Raw genomic sequence first — 9,927 nt, forward strand, 5'->3', positions numbered from 1 at the left:
AACTCCAATCACAAAGAGGACAAAATTACGTACATCCAGAAGATATATAGTTTAGTCAGTTATGCATATACGGTCAAATTATGAAGCAAACTAAAGGAATATTCACAAAAATGTTTTTCTCTAAAGGGGGGTGGGTGGGATGTAATCAGAGAGGCACAAAAGGGGGTTTTCTAAGTGATATAAACATTATCATTCTATTGTATTGATTTAATCTGAGGTAAGTGTGGGCATTAATTTCATTATCATCCTTTAAACACACATATATGCTTATATGATCTTTTGATAGATTAATGACAAAGATTTAAAAAATCCAAAGATACCCCTCCCTCACAAAAAAAAAAGAAAGAAAAAGATGAGGTGGGGGACTGCCTTATACTGTGGTGGGAATGCAAGGATCCTCATCACAATATTATTAATAAATTGGAAAAAGCAGAAACAAATCTACACATCTACGAATAAAGGAATTGTTAAGTTACTATCTATGTGTTGGATAAAAGTAAGCTGCTGTTCAAAAAAGTCTTCCAAAAATCTTTAATAATGCAGGAAAATACTAATGTAGAATTATTGTTAAATGAAAAAGTCTGTATATAATCTTAGTTTTGATAAAAATAGATGTGTAAGAGCATACGGTAAATAAAAGGCTAGAAGGAAACAGCATAGCATTTAAAGTGACTGCTGCTGGGTAGTATTAGATTTATTTTCTTTGTTATACTCTATAAATATTTTGGAAAATACAAATGAACATGAGTTTGTTTTACAATAAGGGGAAACATCATTTATAGGGAAAAAATCAGATTATTGGTTAAATTTTCTTAAAGATACATGGTATTGCTTTATGGTCCCAGGACACTCTCCCTTTTCTCCCTCCTGCTTTAATTCATTTTATTCAGGGTAGCTCTGTTGCTGAAACTCGGCCTCTGTTCACAGGTGCCAAATAGAAACGCGGAGACAGTTTTGGGTGAAGTAGAAAGGAATAGCTTTATTGATTTGTCAGGCAAAGGGGGCCACAGAAGGCTAATGCCCTCAAAACTGTGTGTCCCGCCCTGGAGTAGGTAGCGAGGAGTCTTACGGTGTTTAAGGAGCAGGGCGTGGTCAGCTCGTGGACGTTCTTCTGATTGGTTGGTGGTGAGGTAATCAGGAGTCACCATCATCAACCTTCTGGTTCCAATTGGTCTGGGGTCTACGTGCTTGTGGGCAGCATACAGTTAACTTCTCCCACCTGGTGGTGGTTTCAGTATCTGCAAACAGCTCAAAGGACATGGCTGAGAATATTATCTACGGTCCTTGAGGAAGAACTAAAGGTCCTTGACTTTGTTTAATGGCTAAAGTATTATTATTTGGTCTTGCTTGACTGTTTTCCTTTCTGCATTTTCTCACTTCTCTGATTAAATGTATTCTTTGACTCAAGTTTTTCTACAGACAAAAGGCAGGCAGAGGACATGGCGGGGGGTCTATTTTGGGAAGGCCTCATAGGATCCTGCTCGGTTACATCTCTCCTCCTCTCCTCCGTGTGCGACTTTCAGAGTAGGGCTCTGCTGCTGGCCAAGAGCAGAAAGTTTCCAGACTATGAAGAGCTGGGTGGGGTCTGGATGTGGGGCTCAGGCTGAGCAGCGGGGAGCATCCTGGGAGCTCAGTGCAGATGGGGTGATCCTCCTGGAAGTTTCTCCCTCACTTGTTTAGAGAAGGAAAAGCATTCTCTTGCAAGAGGAAGGAGAAGCCCCTCACTCATCAGCACGCTGCTCATGGCCTCTCTTCCCCATTTACCTGGGTCCTGGGGTTGGGGATGGTGCCCTGAGCTCCGTGAGCAGGTATCTGGCTGAATGTTGATGTCTTTCTTTAGAATGTGGATGTATTAGTTTCCTATGGCTGCTGTAACAAATTACCACAGCTCAATGGCTTAAAATAACAGAAATTCATTCTCTCATAGATCAGGGCTGAATTCTTTTCTGGAGGCTCTAGGAAATAATCTGTTTCCTTGCTTTTTCCAGCTTCGTGAGGCCACCCACATGCCTTGGCTCATGGACTCCCACTTCCTCTACCGTCAAAGCCAGAGATGCTGCATCTCTCTGATGATTCTTCATAGTTACATCTCCCTGATGGACCTCAACGAGCAAAGGTTCCCTTAAAGACTCATGTGATTAAGTTGGGCCAAGCTGGAAAATCAAGGGAAATCTCCCCATCTCAAGGTCTTTATCCTTAATTATATCTGCAAAGTTCTTTTTCTGTGTTAGATAAACAGTCACAGGTTCTGGAGATTAGGATGTGGACACATCTGGGGGACCATTATTCTGCTTACCGTAGCGGGTATCCTTGGTGCCTTTTTTTTTTCTCCCTTTCGACCTTAGTCATGATTTCAGGACCATAGGAAAAGTCCCACTCAGCATCTCATCATATGTTCCTCCTCCAGGAGAAGAGATTGTCCAATAAATGATATCTATTCCATGGGGCTGTAATAGGAACACATGGCATAATGCAATCTAAAGGGCTTAGCATACTGCCTGGCACACATTAAGGGCTCAACAAGTGTGCCAGCATTGTCAGTAGGAATTCTTACATAGAAAGCCTGCCAGGGGAATTCCTTGGCGGTCCAGTGGTTAGGACTTCATGCTCTCACTGCTGAGGGCCTGGGTTCAATCCCTGGTCAGGGATCTAAGATTCCACAAGCCACACGGTGTGGCCAAAAATAAATTAATTAATTAAATTATAAATAAAGAAAGGAAAGAAAGAAAGAAAGGAAGGAAGAAAGAAAGAAAGATAGGGCCAGCTTCTTTGCCAGGACCACCTTCTTGGGTGTATACAACCTGAACAGTCACACAGGCCTCCTGTCAGAAGACTCTACCCTTGGATTAATGCTCTGCTGTTATTATCTTGAAATTCTCAGAAGTAGTTCAACAAAGGACCCCACATTTTTATTTTGCACTGAGCCCCATAAATTACAAAGCTGGTCTTGAAGATCACTCATCATGGGAAACTCACTCAGAGCCAATTTCCTAAATCCACAGCTCCTGCTGAGCATCTTGTAAAGCTCTTTTCTTGTAGAGCATGGTCTTAATTTGATTTCCCCCAAAAGAAGACCCTGAAATAAGGATTTGGGTGCAAATTGTTTATTTGGGAGATGATCTCAGAAGCACCATGAGGGAGTAGGGCAGTGAGACAGGGTAGGAAGATGGCGAATAAAGGGTACGTTCATGAGAGGGTCACTGATGTGGGCAACTAGGGCTCAAGCCTGCTGGGGAGCCTCTGAGACACCAGGTCACAAATACCTCAGAATTGTCCCTTCAAGGAAGAGGTGAGGAATCAGGGGTGTTTTTCTGCCTATTCCCATTCCTCACTGGTTAAGTGTTGCTCCTGAGGAATGAATCTGCCAGTTCTTCTGGTCTGCCCCAGGCGTGGTCTGAAGCCCTCTGGCAAAAGACCCAAGACCTTGAGATAGGAAACTAGTGATGTGTGTTGAAAATGCACCCCAACACATTTGGTCCTGGTTTATTCTCACTTCAGAACACATTGATTGTTGACATACCCTGGTCTGATAGAAGTACCTCTGAACTAAGAGGTCAGACAGTTGGGTCTTAGCTCTGATTCTGCTGTGTGGGCAAGCCAGGTCCCCCGTGGCCCTGGACCTCATGCACATCTGTGAAAGTAAGAGTTGGATGATATCTAAATTCCTTCTAGTCTCAATGTTCTATTCTAATTTGTCTTTGTAACCAAGAATTTTGAGCTCAAGGGAGGAAAAATGTCAATCCACCAAACAAGGAACTCATTAAAATAGGAGTCTCATTAATTTTTTTTTTTTTCTGGAGAACCAAATTCTTAAAAATAGGCATACTGAATAAGAGAGCAGAAGCAGCTGTTCTGTTTTTCTCTGAGGATAGAATGAAAGGGACTGGACTTAAATTGTGCCAAAAGGGATTTATTTAAATTAGACATTTAAAAAGTTGTGAGACAATGCCACGTGTTGCCCGGGGAGATTTTGGAAGCTGCTATCTAGAGAAATGTTTCAAATGATATGTTTTATTTTTGTTCTTTAAAGTGTACTTATATGTTTCCATCCAGTCTTTCATACATACACCATACCTCATCATAAAATGAGAAAGGGTAGCTAAATCTTTCTAAGAGAAAATGGCGAATAGGAGGCACACATTCACCACCACCACGCCCCACCTGTGGCAGTGGCAGACATTACTGATCAATCATTGATCTCTTCCTGTCCAAGCCCAGGCAAGACCTCATAATTTATCTCAACAGCAAGACCCAGGCAGCCACTACCAATCCATCACAGCTGGTTATTGAGAAGAAACCTATCTGCCCTTTCAGGTCTTCCATAATTCTGGGGTCTCTTCCCATGATGATGGTTATGATTATTTCATTTCCACTCGTAGGCGACTCAAAAAAATTTGTGAAAAATCTTTGAAGATACAGTGTTCCTGAGCCTCCTCAAATAGGCCAGTCTCCTGCCTGAGAACTTCAGCACTTGAGAGTTATTTCTTCTTATTGAAATGCAGATTCCAGGACCTTTCTTTTGTTACCAGCTCTGGTTTTTGGACTCTAGTCAATAGAAACTGATAAGAGACCAGAGGAGGAATTCAGGCGAGGCTTTATTGGGACTCACAGTGCAGCAGGAGGGAGTGAGAACAAGTAACAGGTGCCCTTGCTCGCTCTGGTAGGAGATGGAGCTGGTTCCTTGAATGGGGTGAGTGGAGGAATCAGTGGGTTGGGCTAGAGGTGGCTCCTGTGTTGTTGTGTACAGGGATCTACTCAGTTCCCTGCTTTCGCTCCAGGCACCTCAGAAGTGGCAGCTGGGTTTTGGCTTCTTTGTATCTTATTGTTTGTAATTTGCCCCAGCTGCTCATGCCTGCAGTTATTTTTAGTCCCTTTTAGTTTCTTTGTATTTTGCTGGAGAAGATGTTGGCCCAGGTGCAAGCACTCCAGTAAAGGCTCCCAGGTCCTAGGTCCCAGCCGGTCTCAAAGTGATTCTGTTGCCGCTGATCCGGTGATTAGTCTCCGGAGGTATTGCCACTGAAGGAGGGTGGCAAGTCATGGGCTCACGGTTCACGTTCAGGGACCTGGGTGAGAAACAAGTGTTCCATATTGGCATGCTCATTTCTGGGTTGTTCCTGTTCCGTCCCATCTGGAGTTCTACTTCCAGGCCCGGCCAGGACTCTGCCTCAACTTTCTTGCACAAAAACAAGTTCTTCTTTGTTGGTTACCCAGGCTGTCTCTCTAGTTGGAATTAAGGTCCAACTGAAGGTCCAGAAAACCTTCTATCAAGTTGCTTCTTACCTGGTCAGGTAATAAGGTCAAGAAACTTCGCTCTTTTCTTTTCTGTAGCTTTTTCCTTAACTGTCTCTAGTATTTCAGACTCTATCATTAATCCATTCCTGGACTTTTTCTTGTATATAGTTTTTCTTTCTTGATTCACACACTTTCTTGCAGCTGGACACCAATCAGTTTCACCCCCTTTTTTTTTACATTTCAAAATGATCACCATAGGGCTTCCCTGGTGGCGCAGTGGTTGAGAGTCTGTCTGCCGATGCAGGGGACGCGGGTTCGTGCCCCGGTCCGGGAAGATCCCACATGCCGCGGAGCGGCTGGGCCCGTGAGCCATGGTCGCTGAGCCTGCGCGTCCGGAGCCTGTGCTCCGCAACGGGAGAGGCCACAACAGTGAGAGGCCCGCGTACCGCCAAAAAAAAAAAAAAAGATCACCATGATAAATTGGGAATTCCCTGGTGGTCCAATGGTTAGGACTCTGCACATTCACTGCTAAGGGCCTGGGTTCAATCCCTGGTTGGGGAACTAAGACTTGTAAGCCACGTAGTGTGGCCAAAATATAAAATCACCCTGATAAGTCTAGTTATCATCTGTCACCATACAAAGATATTACATGATTATGGACTATATTTCCCATACTGGACATTTCATACCCGTGACTCATTTATTATTTTGCAGTTGGAAGTTTGTACTTCTTCATCTCCCGCACCTATTTCTCTCTTCCCCCCCACCTCCTGCCCTCTGGCAACTACCTGTTTATTCTCTGTATCTATGACTTTCCGTTTTCTTCTGTTTATTCATTTGTTTTTAGATTCACATATAGGTGAAATCACGCAGCATTTGTCCTTCTCTGTCTGACTTATTTCACTTAGCATAATTTCCTTTATATCCATCCATGTTGCTGCAAATGGCAACATTTCATTCTTTTTTATGACTCAGAATATTCCAGTGTGTGTGTATGTGTGTGTGTGTATGTGTGTGTATGTGTGTGTATATGTGTGTGTATGTGTGTGTGTATATGTGTGTATGTGTGTGTATATGTGTGTATGTGTGTATATGTGTGTATGTGTGTATGTGTGCGTGTATGTGTGTGTATATTGTGTGTATGTGTGTATATGTGTTTATGTGTGTGTATGTGTGTGTGTGTACGTGTGTGTGTATGTGTGTATGTGTGTGTGTGTGTGCGTGTATGTTGTGTATATGTGTGTGTGTGTGTGTGTGTGTGTGTGTGTGTGTATGGCACTTCTTTACCCATTCATCTATTGATGGGCACTCAGGTTGCTTCTGTATCTTGGCTATTGTAAATAATGCTGCAGTGAACATAGGCAGGCATATATCTTTTGAATTTAGTGTATTAGTTTTCTTCAGATAGATACCAGGAGTGGAATTGCTGGATTGTATGGTAGTACTATTTTTAATTTTTTGAGGACTCTCCATAGCTGTTTTCCATAGTGCCTGTACCACTCTGCCTTCCCACCAATAGTGCACAAGCATTCCCTTTTCTCCACATCCTCGCCAACACTTGTTTTTTTTTGTCTTTTGATAATAGCTATTCTGACAGGTGTGAAGTGATGTCTCATTGTGGTTTTGATTTGCATTTCTCTGATGATTAGTGATGTTGAGCATCTTTTCATGTGCCTGTTGACCATCTGTATGTCTTTAGAAAAATATCTGTTCAGATCCTCTGCCCGTTTTCTAATCAGGTTGTTTGCTTTTTTGATGTTGAGTTGTATGAGTTCTTTGTATATTTTGGATATTAACCCCTTGTCCGATACACCGTTTGCAAATATCTTGTCCCGTTCCGCAGGCAGCCTTTTCATTTTGTTGATAGTTCCCTTTGCTGTCCCAAAGCTTTTCAGTCTGATGTAGTCGCATTTATTTTTGCTTCTGTTTCCCTTGCTTGAGGAGACATATCCAAACAGATATTGCTAAGATCAATGTCAAAGAATAATGCCTATGTTTTCTTCTAGAAGTTTTATGGTTTCAGGCCTTATATCTAAGTCTTTAATCCATTTTGCGTTTACTTTTGTGTATGGTATGAGAAAGTAGTTCAGCTTGATATTTTTGCATATAGTTGTCTGGTTTTCTCAGTATTTGAGAAGGAAGAGCCTGTCAATTCCCCGTTGTATATTCTTGCCTCCTTTGTCATAGATTAATTGCCCATAAAATTGTGGTTCATTTCTGGACTTTCTATACTGTTCCATTGATCTATGTGTCCATTTTTGTGCCGCTCATGACTGTAACTGTGTAATATAGTCTGAAATCAGGGCGTGTGATACCTCCAGCTTGTTCTTCTTTCTTAAGATTGTTTTGCCTATTGGAGTCTTTTGTGTTTCTACACAAATTTTAGAATTATTTGTTCTAGTTCTGTGAAAAAATGCCATGGGTATTTTGATAGGGATTGTATTGAATCTGTAGATTGCCTTGGGTAGTGTGATCATTTTAACAATATTAATTCTTCCGATCCATCAGCACAGTATACCTTTCCATCTGTTGTGTCGTCTTCAATTTGTTTCATTAGTGTCTTAGTTTTCCAAGGGCAAGTCTTTTACCGCCTTAGTTAGATCTATTCCCAAGTACTTTATTCTTTTTGATGCAATGATAAATGGGATTATTTTCTTAACATCTCTTTCTGATAATTCATTGTTAGTGTATAGAAACAGATTTCTGTATATTAATTTTGTACCCTGCAACTTTACCAAATTCATTGATGAGTTCTAGTAGTTTTTTGGTGGCTCCTTTAGGATTTTCTGGGTATAGAATCATATCATCTGGGAACAGTGACAGTTTTACTTCTTCCTTTCCAGTTTGGATGACTTTTATTTCTTTTCTTTGTCTGATCGCCATGGCTAGGGCATCCGATAATATGTTGAATACAAGCTGTGAGAGTGGGCATCCTCACCTTGTTCCTGATCTTAGAGGAAATGCTTTCAGCTTTTCACTGTCGAGTATGATGTTAGCTATGGGCTTGTCATATATGGCCTTTATTATGTTGAGGTATGTTCCCTCTATATCCACTTTGTTGAGAGTTTTTATCATAAATGGAGGTTGAATTTTGTCAAATGTCCATGAATGTTCATAGTAGCATTATTTATAGTAGCTCCAAAGTGAAAATAACCTAAATGTCCATCAATGGATGAAGGGATAAACAAATTATGATATATATCCACACAATGGAATATTATTTGGTCATAAAAGGAAATGATGTATTTTCAAGATAAAAATATCATGCTGACTGAAATAAGACAGTCACAAAGGACCACATATTGTATGATTCCATTTATATGAAAGGTCCAGAATAGATAAATCCATAGATATAGAAAGTAGATCAGTGGTTGACAAGGGGATGGGGATGAACTGCTAATGCATGTGGGTTTTGAGGGAGAGATGATTAAAATCTTCTATAATAAGATAGTTGCGATGGTTACATAATTCTGAGAATATGCTAAAAACCACAAACTGTACACCTGAAAAGAATTAATTTTATGGTATATCTCAGTGTAGCTATTATTTTTTTAAAAAGAGAAAGAAATTGTGTGATTCACAGAATTCTCGGAGGGGCCAAAGAACCATGCTTAGGGTGAAATAGCTAGGAACGGTGCCTTAGCACCTGCTGCAGAATTGGTGTACTGAGGCCACCTTGTCTTGGTCACCGTGTGCTAGGGACCTCATGCAGCAGTGCCTTGAGCACACTGCCACCCTTGGCCCAGGAAGTCAAACTTGCTGCCACGAGTGTTCCCGAATCTTGGGTAGAATGCCTGATCAGGAGGTTCTAGGGCATGTGCTGATGCCCACCTGCAAGGCGGGCTGGAAGAGTGAGTGTCATTCTCTTCCGTGAATGGAAGTTAGACCACCAAACTCATAAGTGAGGAACCCCAAAGACAAGAAGATGAGCCAAGTGCTAAACCGCCAGAAAAGAATGGCGCATTGATTTTGTGATGTTTCCTGAACTTCTGCAGACGAGAACAAAACAATCTTCATCACAGTTTCTGTCCTCTCTCTCAATTGTGACATCCTTGCCCCCCAGCCATTCCCTGAGAATTGGCTGTGCTAAGTCTCCATTTGCTGCCAAGCTGTATTTCAGTTGGCATAACCAGGACATTCGCTCTTAGGTTGTCATACTGTTCCAGGGTGTTTAATTGTAATAGGAAACTATTGAGAACTAAAAAGCTTTTATGATAGAGAAAGCTGAATAGTATAGTGGAAAAAGAGCAGGCTTGAGACTAGGGCGGTCTTGAATATGAATTTCAACTCTGATCTGCAGTAAGTTTCTCACTTTCTGAGTCTCAGCTCTGTGTCTGACCATGGGGTTAATGTTTACGTTCTAGGGACAGCGTGAGTACTAAAGGAGGTCATATTTGTAAAGCACGCAGTGCTCTGGCCAACACCCAGCAGATGTAGCTGTAAATGGAGCTGACGTAGGAGTGCACCAGTGATACTAAGACACTTTGAGAAGAGAGCAGCTGCAGGCTTGAATGTGCTTGGTCACTGCCCGAAGCAGGTACCTGGGGAATGCTTAGGCCCAGGCACCCCTAACAGAGCTTGGAGGCCAGGAGAAAGGAAAGGACACCCAGCGTGATGCTGAGGCCATTTCTGAAGATGGTTACGCTCAGTGAGAAGGCTTTTGCACAATCTGCTGTTTTAGACTCAGATCAAGCC

This window comes from Orcinus orca, chromosome 15 (assembly GCF_937001465.1).
Source record: "Orcinus orca chromosome 15, mOrcOrc1.1, whole genome shotgun sequence".
NCBI lineage: Eukaryota > Metazoa > Chordata > Mammalia > Artiodactyla > Delphinidae > Orcinus > Orcinus orca.